Raw genomic sequence first — 15,721 nt, forward strand, 5'->3', positions numbered from 1 at the left:
ATTCCAAACAGTGAAACGTTTATTGAAGACAGTGATCTCAGGGATAGGGGATAGGGGATAGGGGCAGGGACACAGCGAAACAGACACAGGGAGACAAAGTTTAGCACAGGAAAGGTTAGGAAGATTACATAATAAACATGGAAAATTTTTTTAATTAGAATCTTACTTTTATTGTCATGTTTCTGCATAGACAACACTGCCTTGAGTTTCCACCCAGGAACTATGTCTTGTTTTATGCCTTGTCAACACAACGGTATGTTGCTATTTTTTATTTTTTATTTTTTGCCTGTCCCGTTCAGCACTGAAGCAATCAGAATTGTTGTCTGAAGGCCAAGAAAGATGCCCAATGGATATATTATTCCTTTTTTTTTTTTTTTTGCCTGTCCCATTTGGTTATGGATATATTTTTCCAAGTGGATCATTATGGCTTTGCCAAACTGGTCAACTTGATATTTATTCATTTTAACTTTTAGTTATTACAACTATTTGATAGAGGGTGTGGGGAGTGTTACAGGTTCAAATATTGAGGGTGAGCACAAAAACAACAGAAGAGTTAAGTCAAACGATGATTTTTAATGAACACACGCATGGAGAGATGAACACTGCACACACCAGCATCGATCTCCGCCAAATGATACACAAGCAGTTGTTTTTATAACATCAGGGTATTATTTATGACGCCCCCTCATGCTTCAAAGCAGATACAAGGCCTATCTCCCCTCACCACACTCCCTGCCGGTGACTGATGCCCTCAGGGGTCGGTGCATTGGTGGTTCTTGGTGTCCGGGGCTGGGCACTCAGGTATGTACCAGCTCACTCCCGGTGGCTACCTGGCGGGGCCTGGCACCTGTTGCTCGGTCAGGCCTCCTCCGGGGTGTGGGGGGCCCTCGGGCCTCCGGCCTCTGGGCCTGCGGCTCGGTTCACTCTGGCACAGCTGGCTGCCGGCAGAGCCGGCGGGCACGCCGGTGCAGCCCCCTCTAGCTTCTGCTCGGTGGCTACTGGGTGACGCCTCGTCTGGGGATCCTCAGCCCTTCCCATGAGGGTGGCACGGATGCCGTGATGATAATGATAACAAATGATAATAAACTAAAAGTGCTGGGTCACCGACCCAGGACCATGACAGATACAATACATGCATAAGTTTCAAAACCACAAATGTTCTGTTGACAACTTTTGACACATTTCAAAGGACATCTTCTCCGTCTCGAGGCCAGGTGCTTCCTATTAATCTTCTAGCTCTCGCTTATCTCCTGGAACAAACTGTCCCTTAGGCAAACACAAATTTGCAGTCACAAACTTTTGCAAACTATTATTTGAACTCTTACCTAAACATGAGTAACTACTGTTTGTGTGTGTATGTCTCGACCGCCAACGCACTCAGCCTCACCCCGCCCGTTGATGCTTCTAACCTTTTACCAGACAGAAGCTCTCTGTGATAGGTGTAATAATCGTAACTAAGAACATGTGTAATCTATTGAATAAATGCTTTGATGAAATGGTAATTAATGTAATGGTAATGATGATGGTTATGAATAGTAGCAGTAAAATATTTCCCTGATCTCCACAGGGGCCATAGCACGCAACCCCAGGAGGGTGTGCTCCAACAATAGGGGGATCACACTCCTTAGCCTCCCCAGGAAACTCATCCCGGTCGCGGACCAGCTCTTTACCCTTTTGAGATGATGTGGTTCTGTTTGCTTTATCAGGTAATGGCCTCCAGCTTGCACTGGAGCGGTTTGCAGCCGAGCGTGAAGCATCAATAGTGAGAATCAGGAAATCTAAATGATACTTAAACATAAACAATGAATGTCAAAATATAAGAAAACTCAAAAACACTGGACAGGACAGGACTGTTTCTCCAAATAATTTTTGGCTCTGTGAAAATAGTGCACTGTGTAAAAACAATGGGTGTAATTGACAAACAGCACAATACTCATTTACCCTCTGGGATAATATCTGATAATCGCATGGCCAATTTAAGATGAACAAGTAGAAAGCAGGAACCTCGCTGATTCTCCGCTGTCAGTAACTTTGACAGTTTGATTAACTCCACCAAATTAATAGATTGAAGCCAACATAATGAGGCATCAAAACATGTCGTGGACACATCTTACTGTAAATAACACTAAGATTTTTTATATATTGTATCATTATGTGATAATGACACTTTTAAACTAAGCAGAATAATATAAAAGCAAAATTGTTCCTATTCACATTTAGTGTTATATTTGAGTGTACTGAGTGTCATCTCAATACATATTCGGGATTCAAGTATTCATTTTAGTTGGCTACTGCAGAGCACAGTCTGCTAGCAATGATTGTTGCTGGGTATGGGGGAGGGTTAGGGTTAACACCAGAGGCGGAGGGAGACACTTGTGGTGGGGGGGGGGGGGGGGGGGTGTTAGAAATGACTGAAAGAATAATAGGCTCTGTTTTGAGTTTTGTTCAAAAGTTATGCAAAAGTTATGCAGGCTTGTTGTGCAAACAAGCCTGCATAACTTAATAAATATGGAATTTGAAAAATAACAAACCTAAAAAGAAACACTAGGTACGAGATACATGAGTACCTATGATACGGTGATACTTTTGGTAAACAACCATTTGACTAACATGTTTGTCTCACCTGGCTCTTGTTCCCTCTCTGTTCTGTCCTCGTTCTCCATCTCCCTCTCTCTCCCTCTCTGTTCCTCTCTCTCCCGCTTTGTGCTGACAATCAAGCCAAACACCAACATCATCAAATACACAGCAAATCCAGCATGTCCAAATTAACACTGTCGGATTTGATTTCAACACTATTAAAGTGTCTATATGGGTCCACACCAGAGAGTGTTAATTTAACTCTTTTTGGAGGGTTGGTACGTTAACTCTGATTTAGTGTTAAACACCAAATCTGTCTGGAGTTGATAATTTAACACTTGGTGTTAAGAGTTTATATATTAACTCTCAAAGAGTATTTTAGTTTAACTACGTAAGAGTTATCTTCTAATTCATTCTAAAAAGCGGGAATTTTACTGTTCTGAACTTCTAGAAATTTCTTTTGGAAATAAACATTTACTAAAAAGACGCAATGGTTTTTGAAAAACATTTATTCTGAACTGTGCACCACAATTTCAAAACATTTTCTGAAAGATGTAACAGTGTACATATTCTCACTTTCATTAGAATTTTGTTTATCAAAAGGTCTGACATGGTAAATGCAAATAACAGCATTCTCATCACTTATTTCTTCAATACAATATGCATGTCCTTCATTCATCCTTTGTGGAACTTCAACGCACTTCTGCTCTCCCCCATATTCCATCTTTACAGGCATATCCTGTGCGGACATTGAATAACAATTAGTTGACACTAATTAATGGCACAAATAATCCAGTAAACAATTGCAGCACAGTAAAAAAAAAAAAAGAATCCTCTTTGAGACATTACTTGTGTAAAGTATTTTTCCCAAAAGACAAGGACACAGGCAACAGGTAATACTGAACTAAATGTAAAACCTCAACCTTTTTAATTTTTACCTAAACCGTGTGCACAAAACTCTGGAGGGATCTATGCTAACGTAGAATCCAGTCAGGATGCCTGCTACTGCTGTTTGCTCGTTTTTTTTTTATGGGAGATCGTTTTCAGGCTTCAAGCAGCACCATTATACCAACATTTCACATTCTAGACATTGTTTTAGGTGTATTTGACCAAAAGTTTGACTGAAAATTCACATCCAAGCTTTTTTTCAAGGCTGTGGTATTTGCCCGCAAACAATACCTTTCAGCTAGCTAAAACAGAATATTATGCTATCACCGAGCAACATGGCTAATGCCTTTCACACAGCTTTGTCTCAACTCCAAAGAGCCACAGAAGTAAAAGCTAACAATAATAATTGAAACAATCTTTGAAAAAATGACTTACCAAGCATGGCAAACAACTCAAATATGTAGAGCAAAATGTTCTGAAACGGCTTCACTTCAGCTTCGATTGGAGCCGTGCTGGGGGCGGAGTCTGTCAATTTACTCTATTGGTGTCATAGCCTCTGTAGGAGTTCAGAGTTAAGAGGTCAAGAGTTAATGTTTCCATTGTAACACCTCCAGATTTGAAATAGAAACACTCATTTTTAACACTCGATTTTAACTACTATCATTTTACACCTCAGAGTTACATTAAAAGAATGTGACTCTACTTAGAGTAAAATTAACTCTACTTTTGCAAGAAGACTCTTAACACCAAAACATTTAACACTTTTGAATTTGCTGTGTATACAGTTGAAACCAGATATTTACAAACTCTTCAGATAAAAACACAAACACTTTTTTAATTGTAACATAAAATCAGGCTAAATGTTTATTTTTTTTAGGTTGATAAATATAAAAAGCACATTTGTTAACTTTAAGAGTAAAGAGAGAAACTATCTGTATTTCTTAATTGTAAATGGCACCAAATTGTATTCAAAATTGAGCCACACTTATGGAGCTCCACAGTTCTTTTCCTGGTGTTTTGGTTGATATCTCTTGATTTTCCTATGTCAAAGAAACAGGCTCTGTGTTTTGCCTTATATGCATCCACGGGTGTGCCACCAGTTTACTCACATGGACTCTACTAACCTATCAGAAGCTTCTTCAGCTCAGAATGGAATCGTCTGGAGTTTTCTTATTAATTAACAATAAACTTAGTGTATACTCCTAAATTTGATGAAAGTGATAAAAAACATAGACAGCTCTCTTTATTCTGACATGTAACTAATTCAAAAGATATTTCAATATTTATTTATCCAAAACAAAACAACTAAATTGATGTTGTACAGTAAAAAAATGTTCTTGTTTTATGTTTTCCATAAAGTGTATGTAAATATCTGGTTTCAACTGTGAATATCCTGCTGTGTATTGAAATTCCTCTTGTTTTGCATAGAAATATACTGAACAACATACAAAGCATAATATATAAAATAACATCTACCTGAGTGTTTTCTTTGAAAGAAGCCCCTTATGTCCATTCTTGTATTCTGAAACCAATTTATTTAGCCGTGGAGGGTAACAACTGAAAATATGAAATAAACACAAATGTAAGCTAAGACTCTCTAAAGAAACAACATTGTTGTTGTTCGGCTTTTCATTTCGCCATTTGTTGATTCACTTGAAGAACAAGTAATGTAATATGGGTCAAGTGATCAGTTTGATATCAATCTTTCGTGATACACTGTCATATTTACATTGTTTGTACAGTATGAATGATTTGCTTTGGTACCTGGTCAAACTTCAGTTCTCCTCTGTCTGCCTGGCTCCACTTCTCCAACAGCAAACTCGCAGGCAGCAGCTCCCCACAACCGAGATGACAGACCTTGCCGACCGTACATACAATACACAAACATCACATTGGGGAGACAGGTCAGGCTAGGTAGCAAGGAAAAAAACATCAAAAAGCGTAACACAAAAGGATAATACAGGAATGCACAGATGTTAACACACCATAGCACAATAAACACAGACAAGCAACACGGGAAAGTGTTCCAGTGTGTACATCTGATCTGGGACCGCTGCAATCTTCGACTGCGCCTCCAGCTGACCCGATGTCCACATCAGAGGGGAGGTAAGCGTTGGAGGTGGCGTTGGATCCGGGGTAGGGAGGGTGATGTGTCAGCGAGTGCTTATCAGTATCAGTATATGTATGTGTGTGCGTGTCCATAGTTCAGCTGAGACCGCGTCCTTCGCCCTGCCAGGCCCTGCCAGTGTGCACTATGTGCTTCAAATATTGTGTGTAGTTTTTGTTTTATACAGTTGTCAGCCAGGCATCTAACTATGAAAAAATTACACTCCAAAAGACCCTGAGCTTCTGAAAAAACAACCCGGGCTTAAGCCCAGTAAGCCACCCCGCCACTGGTTAGCACATGTGATAACTTTGACTTCAGAAGGTAAAACTTGTTCAAAATCTGTGCTTGAATCACATCTTGTTTATTTAAAATCCATTATACTAGTTTACACCATAGTCAGGTACGCTTCGAAGGCTACTCTTTAAATCTCCTATTTCTGATAATTAATACCAAACTTTTTAATACAAGGCAAGTTTAATTGCTCTCTTAGGCCAAAAGACAAAATGGCTTGTTGACCACTTTATCCTTTTGACAGTTACGTCTGTGATAGTTACAACTTAGTGACACATTGTGGAGGCCATTGAAATAATAAATTCTCTCCTTCTCTCTCTTCTCTCTGGTGTGAAGACCCAAAGGTACTGGATGTTTGTTGTGATATACTACATTAGATCAGGTTCACGGATCCTGCTAATGACAGTGATACATGGGAAAACATCCCAAAAGTCCTTCATAGTAGCTACTGTGAGATAATTAGTTGTTTAGAGACTGGCTGTAGTCAGGCCACTCCTCTGAGGCTTGGCCTGTTGTTTTACACAGTGCAGGTGGGATGCAAGCTCACTAATGATACTCATTACAGTAACCTTATATCACCTATGGACTGTCAACTTAATTTCTGTCACCTAATCCTGAAGTAAAATTGCATAAACATACAGTTGGAACTTACTTTTTTCTTCTAAGACCACACACACACACACACACACACACGGGTCTATGTGGTATGGAGGGACTATCCTACGTCAATCCGCCCGGTGGTGGTTTAAGTGGACTACCCTTTTCAAAGGACTTAGAGCCAAGGGAGTGAGGTTAAAGTGTTCGAAAAAATCTGAAAAAAATTTGGGTCACTTCAGACCTCATACACTCCCTATAGAAGTCTAGATACACTGATACACACCAACCAGACTCTATTGTGTTTTCTGGAGACATTGTCCACTTGACAACAATGTGTTTTATGAGGTCCAAAAAAACAATATTGGGTCTTTAAAGGGACAATGATGTAATATTTAAATAGCTCATCATTACCATAAATACACATCTGACAGGACACAGGATTACTGGAACATCATTTTATTAGTGTTCTTGGATCTGAACATTAATTTTAACCATAAATAAAAAAAGAAATCTATGGACAAAAATGCCCACGCTTCCCACAGAAATATAAAAATATAGAAAACAGAAAAATTTAAAACATTTAAAATGAATTTTAATAGTTTAAAGGTAAATATTAAGGGGAGAAAATATGCATTTATAATTTTTTATTTTAAATATAACCCGTCAAAAAAAAAACCCTAAATAAATTAAATGTAAAAATTATGAAATACAAACTGCTTCTGTATTTAACAAGAACTTTTTTTTTTCTTTAAACAGAACATCAGTGTTAACAACAATTGGCAATCTGACCAAGATGTAAAACCACATCTGGCTAAACAGTTATTTTAGTTCATTTTTTTTCTGCCTTTTTGCAGTTAATCCTCTGTTTCTTACAAAATCTCTTATGTTTTGAACTGTTCTTCCTGCCAACACCGGATCTTCTACCAATTTGCAATGACTGCATTCATTTTTGGTGGCTAGTTTCCCTTCGTTTATGTGGTCTTTAAAATGCCTCATCACTGCAGCAACCTCAGCCTTGGACCACATGTTTTTGGGAGCTCTTCGGGAATTGTGAGATTGAGCAGCATTTTTCTCTGGAAGATATATAAAGTAGTAGTAGTTAAAACAAACAAAAAACCAAACAAAAAAAACAAAAAACATTTGCTTGTTAAAAGAATGGATGCTACCCTGTATTAACTTCTGAAATGTGTTGCTACCATCAATATCAAAACGAGCTAAAATTCTCTTTGAAAATTTATCAAATTTCTAAAATGAGACAACATTTAGTGTTCCGCTGTGAATAAAAGACTAAATAAAAAGTTGAATAAAAGTCTCTTGATGCATGCTCAATCATCCAGGTAAGTAAATCCCAAAACGTTGATTCTGTTAATCTGGACGTAGCGTTTTCAGTGGGAGAAACATTTTGTCACTCATCCAAGTGACTTTTTGCCACCACTCTGCAGTTTGCCATATGTTGCAAAGTGATGAAACAATAATACGCTTAGAGAACCAACTGCACCCCTTACCTTCAGAGGGAGCAGCAGTCTCACTTGCTGCAGGCATTGTGAGTGGTCCTTCATCTGCTGATTACACAATTTGATTAAGTTTTAATATTTGTAACAAACATTTTATCCACAGAAACCAAGCTAGTGGTAACTTACCACAATCTACAGTGTCTTGGAGCTGCGCTGTGTTTGTGGAATCAGCTACTGCATGTACAGGCTCACTGGTGCCACACGCCGACATTGTGAGTGCTGTGTCATCATCATCTGATTCACTCTCACTGTCCTTTGTTTCAGCATCACTTAATGCAATTTCATCTGAGAAATTGTGGGGGGGGGAAAACAAAACAAAAAAACAAACAAACACAACCCCCCCAAAAACCTCACATTAACAACGAGATATGACAAAATACAGAACAAATACTGGAAATTATAGTACATAGTTTTACTATTTAAGGCCACCACTCTGCAGTTTGCCAAATGTTGCAAAGTGATGAAACAATAGACTTCAAGAACCTTAAATCATGGACATTTAACAGAATGGTCTGTGCTTTTAGGTTTTAATTCTGTTGATAAAGCATAATATTCAACTACTGCCCTAATATTTGCTCCTTTCAATACAAACCTTCTATTTTGATCTCATCCAGTGATTTCCCCTGGATCTGGGAAAGATGTCCTTTTTCCAGTGTTAAAAGCAGTTTGGAAATCTTGGCCAGCTGTGTTGTGGGAACTGGTAATCTGTAGAATTCGCGGTGAACGCGGATATCATGACCCAGGAAATCTGCAACCTGATCAAGTTCGTTGTTTTTCAAATTAAGGACTTGTGAGAGTGTGGCAACATGTTTTCTGAGCTGTGTCGATCTTAGATACTCAGGCTGCTTTGCTCCACACTGGTGTGCATGAACACGCAAGGAGTCCATTCCTCTGTAATGACTCATTGATCGGGGTCTTGCAAAGAGGTAGATATTAGTGGCACAAATACCACAGTCAGGCCTCCTACTAACCAGTAGTGACAGAGCATCCAGCATGCTTGGTGTTAGCAGAACCGGAACATTTCTGTCCCTTTTCCCCATTATTTCTATTCTACAGAAATAGTTACAGAGTCTCTGTTCCATTTCTGAGAGCCCCATGGCAACATCTGTGTGGAGTGCTGTTTTGTCTCTTTCAAGAAAACTTTTGAGGCGCATCTTTGAAACCTCTCCAGAACGTCTTCGGTTGAACACAATGATTTGTGAGAGTGTAACTTGTGCAAGTTGGGCATAATTCTGAGCTGTGGCTTCGTTCTCCAAGCTGCAAAAGGCACTTTCTGCAGATTTTTGAAGGTAGTGATGGAGAATCCGAACATCTTCTGTAAAGGGCAATGTTGATGGCTTGTTAAACTTTGCCTCACTCAATGTGTTCAAGGCACGGTGAGACACCATCTCGGACCATTTGGAGACATACAACTTCTTGAACGCATCAGTGGACTTGATTAGGGCTTCATCCTCTGTCATGAGGGCACGACAATGGATAATGTCAGACATTTTATGCAGTGTATGTCCCAGTTTCAGCGCAAGGCTTGGAGTTTTGTATGACAGTGTCTCTTCATCAAAACCTGAAACTTTCTTTACTGCTTGCACAACTCTCTGGAAATTAGCAGGCTTAATAGCTTCTTCCATGTTATGCACTGAGAATTCTGTGCGCAGACACAACAACAAACGTCCCGCTTCACGAAGCTTCTGTCGTATATAATCATACTTTGTAGGGTCTTGTCCATGTTTATTGTAGAGGGACTGGGCAAAGTGAATAACAGTAAAGTCATTTCGCACAGCTGAGGCAATCTCATCTTGTTTCATAACAGCAAGAACCTTCCAGACTCCACTTGACACCTGCGGATAACACTGAGACTCCAGAGTTAAAGCCAGGCCGAGTACTTTGGTTCTTCCAGGTTCTTTATCCGTGTCATCTTTTGGTTTGTTCGGACATCTGCGGACATGTCTCCAAAGATCCTTGCGAACATACATCCCTTGACAATAAAAGCAATGAGCGAACTTTCCCTCTACTGCTTTAATCTTGGGTCTTCTCTTCACTTTCAGTGGTCCCACTCCACCATGCAAAACTGCAGCATTATGCTTAAAATTTCCCTTATTTCTCAATTTCTCTAACAGACTTTTACGCTCGTTTGAGTCTCTAGGCAGGGAAAATGCATGCACAACATCAGGAGCCGTTTTGTGCGTTTTCAGGTGGCGGGAAATTTTAGCTTGTGGTTTGCCACAAAAATAGCAGTAATTTCTTTTACTTAAAGTCATTTTTTCTGATTCAGTTTCGCAAAGCTCACTTTTATCTTGTGGCTTGTCCTTTGTCAAGTTGTGGATTAAATTCATTGAATCTGATTGTTCATGCGCTTTGGAGATGTCATTTTGGCATAGCAGACCTTTTGATGTGCTTGGCAATAATGAGATGTCTTCATCTGAATCTTCATCATATGACTCTGAATCTGGCACATATTCTTCTTCTGATATGCTGTGGTTGCCATCATCATCGCTTGATATTTGATCCTGAACTGAATGTGGCAATCCATCCTCCCCTGAATATTCAGAAATTTCTTCTTTCTGGAATGTAAGAACAAAAGTTATTTTAATTGATCAATACTTTAGACAGGTAAAAAATAAACTGAAAAACAAAGTCAAGCCAAATATGAATGGGATACACACCTGTGTTGACTGGTGGCAATTCTGATTTGCCAATTTTGCAAGGCAAGATTTGTGCCAGACCCCTAAACAAACTGAAACACATTTTGATAGACTTAATTTAGCTTTGCAGTTCTATTTAAGTGAAGTAGTTTTTTGTCAAAGCATTGCAGTAATGTCAAATGCTGAAAAAAAAAAAAAAAAAACCAAACTGTTCACACTTAAGGATATTTTAATGACTACACATACACTGCTAATCCCCCCCCCAAAAAAGGACATCCCAGATGTGAATGAAGGAATTATTCTTATTAAATACTTTGTTCTTTAGGTAGTTGAATGGCATGAAAGTGTGTAGTTGAATGTGTGTGGCCTCCAGATGCCTGTATGACTTCCCTACAATGCCTGGGCATGCTCGGGATGAGGTGGCGGATGGTCTCCTGAAGGATCTCCTCCAAGACCTGGACTAAAGCATCTGCCAACCCCTGGACAGTTTGTGGTGGATGGAGTGAGACATGATGTCCCAGATGTGCTCAATTGGATTCAGGTCTGGGGAACAGGCGGGCCAGTCCATAGCATCAATGCCTTTGTCATGGAGGAACTGCTGACATACTCCAGCCACATGAGGTCCAGTGTCGTCTCGCATTAGGTGGACCCCAGGGTCAAACGCACCAGCATGTGGTCTCACAAAGGGTCCGAGGACCTCATCTTGTTACCCAATGACAGTCAGGCTCTCTGGCAGGTACAGAAATGCCACCCCTCACCATTACTGACCCACTGCCAATATGATCATGCTGGAGGATGTTGCAGGCAGCAGAACGTTCCCCACGGCATCTCCAGACTGTCACGTGCTCTGTTTGAACCTCCTTTCAGCTGTGAGGAGCATAGGGTGCCCGTGCCGAAGTTGCCAAACTTTGTGTTTTCTGGCAAATGCCAAGCATCCTGCATGGTGTTGGGCTGCAAGCTCAATCCCCACCTGTGGACGCTGGACCCTCAAGCCACCCTCATGAAGTCAGTTTCTGACCATTTGAGCAGACAGATGCACATTTGTGGCCTGTTTGAGGTCATTTTGCAGGGCTCCTCTTGTTCCTCCTTGCACAAAGGTGGAGGTAGCGGTCCTGCTGCTGGGTTGTTGCCCTCCTTTGGCCTACTCCACATCCAGGTAGCACCTCCATGCTCTGGACACTACACTAACAGACACAGCAAACCTTCTTGCCACAGCTCACATTGATGTGCTACGCTAGATGAGCTGCACTACCTGAGCCACTTGTGTGGGTTGTAGACCGTCTCATGCTACCACTAAAATGAAATCACGGCCAGCATTCAAAAGTGACCATAACATCAGCCAGAAAGCATAGGTACTGAGAAGTGGTCTGTGGTCACCACCTGCAGAACCAGTCCTTTATTATGGTGAATTGACTATAATTTCCACTTGTTGTCTACTCTATTTGCAAAACAGCATGTGAAACTGGTTGTCAGTGTTACTTCCTAAGTGAACAGTTTGATTTCACAGAAGTGTGTTCTGACTTGGAGTAACATCGCATTGTTTAAGTGTTCCCTTTATTATTTTGAGCAGTTTATGTTATGGAATGGGGAATTGAGGACAATCCCAAGTATACCATTTTTACAAGGTCCTGCACCAATGAGGTAATACTACATTTCTTTAATTAGACGTGACCACCCATTAATTAAAAAGGGAGCAGTGTTCATTTCAGCTAGTCTTAACTTGTTGAACTCTATTAATGCTTTTTACTATACACTGTACCTATTCACTAAATGTCTCACCTTTGCACTTATAGCCAAGCCACTTGAGGGAGGAAACCGGTCCCACACACTGAATGCACTTGTCCAAAGATGATATTGTTGTGCACACCAGACGATGATTGTGACACTGTTAGCAAAATATTGCAACATTTATTTGTTTTGGACAGTTGGAAAGGTGAGGTGTTTTCAATTCAGTTGCAGATATCAACTAATAAACTTCGTCCATGTAAATCACATCACACCCAGGTGACTGCCAAACACACACAGCATCCATAAAGAATGATGATAGATTAAATTATTAGTTCATTAAGTGGTACACTGGATTATATTTACCCTTTCAGGCTCTGGATGTTTCAGGTCCAGATCATTGTTTGGAAAGCTGTTTGGTTGCGGCTTTAGGCAGCTCACAGTCTTCTGAATCTGGCTGGTCTCAGTCTTCGTGTGTAACAGATAGAAAATGAAGACAAAAGAACAGTAATCTGACAGTTACTAAAAATGCATCACTCAAGAGGATGAATAAACCATTTCACTATCGGCAAATAGCGTAGGGTACACATCGTGCATGAGAAACATTCATTAAAATCTGTCCTAGGTCAATGTTACCTCTTCAAAATCTTGCACTGAAGAAGAATGCATGGCTTCTGAGCCTTGCTGAGGCATTTCTTCATCAAGATCCTGCAACAAAGAAAAGATGGCACAAAGATTAGACCAAGTGCTCTTCTTGCAACTGTACTGGGCAGGCCTGTGCTTCTGTTTTTAATTTGCATGTGTGTGTGTGCGCGTGGGGGGGGGGGGCTTTCCACTCAAGAAATGTTTTCTTCTGAAAAAAATACTGGCTACAATAATTAACTGATTCCTTTGCAATCATCCATCCTCTTCCACTTATCCTTATCAGGATTGTGGGGTAGCAAGCAGGTTTGGGGCCTATACCAGCTACCATAGGGCAGTACAACCTGGACAGATCACCAGTCTAACATGGAAGGACAAGCATTTGCATTCACACCAAAGGGCAGTTTTGAATCACCAGTTAACCTAACCACATAAGCTACATCTTTGGACTGTGGGAAGAAGCCAGAGTACACAGCCAGAGAGAACCCATGCACTACAGCAGTAAAAAGTGCCTAAAACAAGTTAAGAAGTTGTATAGTACTATCTATCTTAATGTTCAAGCCTGAGTTTCAAACCATTTCAACATAGACACAAAGCACATGTAGTCAGTTCTGCATGCTGTAGGTCAAACTGTCAAAAAATACAAGAAGACCCCTCCTAAAACCAGAGTGATGTCACCATGAAGCAAACTTTGACAGAGTCCCCCAATAACAGTGTGGTCCTCCTAAGTCACATTTGGGTGGTTAACACACACACACACAGATGTTATCCAGACTTGCACTTTGAAACAATGAAAAGGACCTACAAGCCACGGTCCATGTAAATCACATCACACCCAGGTGACTGCCAAACACACACACACAGTATCCATAAAGAATGATGATAGATTAAATTATTAGTTCATTAAGTGGTACACTGGATTATATTTACCCTTTCAGGCTCTGGATGTTTCAGGTCCAGATCATTGTTTGGAAAGCTGTTTGGTTGCGGCTTTAGGCAGCTCAGTCTTCTGAATCTGGCTGGTCTCAGTCTTCGTGTGTAACAGATAGAAAATGAAGACAAAAGAACAGTAATCTGACAGTTACTAAAAATGCATCACTCAAGAGGATGAATAAACCATTTCACTATCGGCAAATAGCGTAGGGTACACATCGTGCATGAGAAACATTCATTAAAATCTGTCCTAGGTCAATGTTACCTCTTCAAAATCTTGCACTGAAGAAGAATGCATGGCTTCTGAGCCTTGCTGAGGCATTTCTTCATCAAGATCCTGCAACAAAGAAAAGATGGCACAAAGATTAGACCAAGTGCTCTTCTTGCAACTGTACTGGGCAGGCCTGTGCTTCTGTTTTTAATTTGCATGTGTGTGTGTGTGCGCGTGGGGGGGGACTTTCCACTCAAGAAATGTTTTCTTCTGAAAAAAATACTGGCTACAATAATTAACAACTGATTCCTTTGCAATCATCCATCCTCTTCCACTTATCCTTATCAGGATTGTGGGGTAGCAGGTTTGGGGCCTATACCAGCTACCATAGGGCAGTACAACCTGGACAGATCACCAGTCTAACATGGAAGGACAAGCATTTGCATTCACACCAAAGGGCAGTTTTGAATCACCAGTTAACCTAACCCCATAAGCTACATCTTTGGACTGTGGGAAGAAGCCAGAGTACACAGCCAGAGAGAACCCATGCACTACAGCAGTAAAAAGTGCCTAAAACAAGTTAAGAAGTTGTATAGTACTATCTATCTTAATGTTCAAGCCTGAGTTTCAAAAAATTTCAACATAGAAACAAAGCACATGCAGTCAGTTCTGCATGCTGTAGGTCAAACTGTCAAAAAATACGAGAAGACCCCTCCTAAAACCAGAGTGATGTCACCATGAAGCAAACTTTGACAGAGTCCCCCAATAACAGTGTGGTCCTCCTAAGTCACATTTGGGTGGTTAACACACACACACTCAGATGTTATCCAGACTTGCACTTTGAAACAATGAAAAGGACCTACAAGCCACGGTCCATGTAAATCACATCACACCCAGGTGACTGCCAAACACACACACACAGCATCCATAAAGAATGATGATAGATTAAATTATTAGTTCATTAAGTGGTACACTGGATTATATTTACCCTTTCAGGCTCTGGATGTTTCAGGTCCAGATCATTGTTTGGAAAGCTGTTTGGTTGCGGCTTTAGGCAGCTCACAGTCTTCTGAATCTGGCTGGTCTCAGTCTTCGTGTGTAACAGATAGAAAATGAATATACAGTGCATTTTTGAAGACGCTTTTGAAACATTAAATAAACTGTATGAGAAAGATAAGTTTCAAGCTAATGTCTTTAAAATATTCACTGTCATGTATAGAGAATTTAAGGCCCTATGATTAAGAGACAAATAGTCAGTGTGATTTCTTTATTTTTTAAGCCATTGCTAAAGGAGTAAAACAATCACCTGTAGCAGCAACGAACTGTCACTAGGGCCCATTTATCTTCGAGGGCCAAAATTTAAAATGAATCTAACTAAAGAGGCTACACAGCAAAATCTCCAGTGTTAAATTAACACTAGAGAGTGTCTATATGGGTCCACACAACACTGTTGAGTGTTAAATGAACACTTTTGACAGTGTTATATGTTTAAAAGTAACCTAGTCAGTTTTGAAGATTAACAGTGGCTAACACTGAGCAGTGCTGATTTTCTAACACTGGAATATTTCTAACATTTTGAGTTATTTTCCAGTGTTAG

At 40.2% G+C, this 15,721-nt stretch overlaps 5 long non-coding RNA genes across 5 annotated transcripts; all 5 read right to left on the reverse strand.

Annotated features, from left to right (window-relative positions):
• Positions 1-557: 557 nt before the first annotated feature.
• Positions 558-1,280, reverse strand: LOC309691045. Its single transcript, XR_014271862.1, has 2 exons — positions 1,133-1,280; positions 558-710 (listed from the first exon to the last, which is right to left on the reverse strand). It is a non-coding gene; the product is annotated as an uncharacterized lncRNA (long non-coding RNA).
• A 1,788-nt stretch (positions 1,281-3,068) lies between these two features.
• Positions 3,069-3,977, reverse strand: LOC309691037. The gene is made up of 2 exons (XR_014271854.1): positions 3,901-3,977; positions 3,069-3,316 (listed from the first exon to the last, which is right to left on the reverse strand). It is a non-coding gene; the product is annotated as an uncharacterized lncRNA (long non-coding RNA).
• Positions 3,978-7,514: 3,537 nt separating this feature from the next.
• LOC309691035 lies at positions 7,515-9,716 on the reverse strand. The gene is made up of 4 exons (XR_014271852.1): positions 8,567-9,716; positions 8,101-8,259; positions 7,966-8,022; positions 7,515-7,533 (listed from the first exon to the last, which is right to left on the reverse strand). It is a non-coding gene; the product is annotated as an uncharacterized lncRNA (long non-coding RNA).
• A 2,994-nt stretch (positions 9,717-12,710) lies between these two features.
• On the reverse strand, positions 12,711-13,985 carry LOC309691042. The gene is made up of 3 exons (XR_014271859.1): positions 13,911-13,985; positions 12,975-13,046; positions 12,711-12,806 (listed from the first exon to the last, which is right to left on the reverse strand). It is a non-coding gene; the product is annotated as an uncharacterized lncRNA (long non-coding RNA).
• Positions 13,981-15,195, reverse strand: LOC309691044. The gene is made up of 3 exons (XR_014271861.1): positions 15,113-15,195; positions 14,179-14,250; positions 13,981-14,010 (listed from the first exon to the last, which is right to left on the reverse strand). It is a non-coding gene; the product is annotated as an uncharacterized lncRNA (long non-coding RNA).
• Positions 15,196-15,721: the final 526 nt, after the last annotated feature.

This window comes from Aulonocara stuartgranti (genome assembly GCF_965226115.1).
Source record: "Aulonocara stuartgranti genome assembly, chromosome: 16".
Lineage (NCBI taxonomy): Eukaryota > Metazoa > Chordata > Actinopteri > Cichliformes > Cichlidae > Aulonocara > Aulonocara stuartgranti.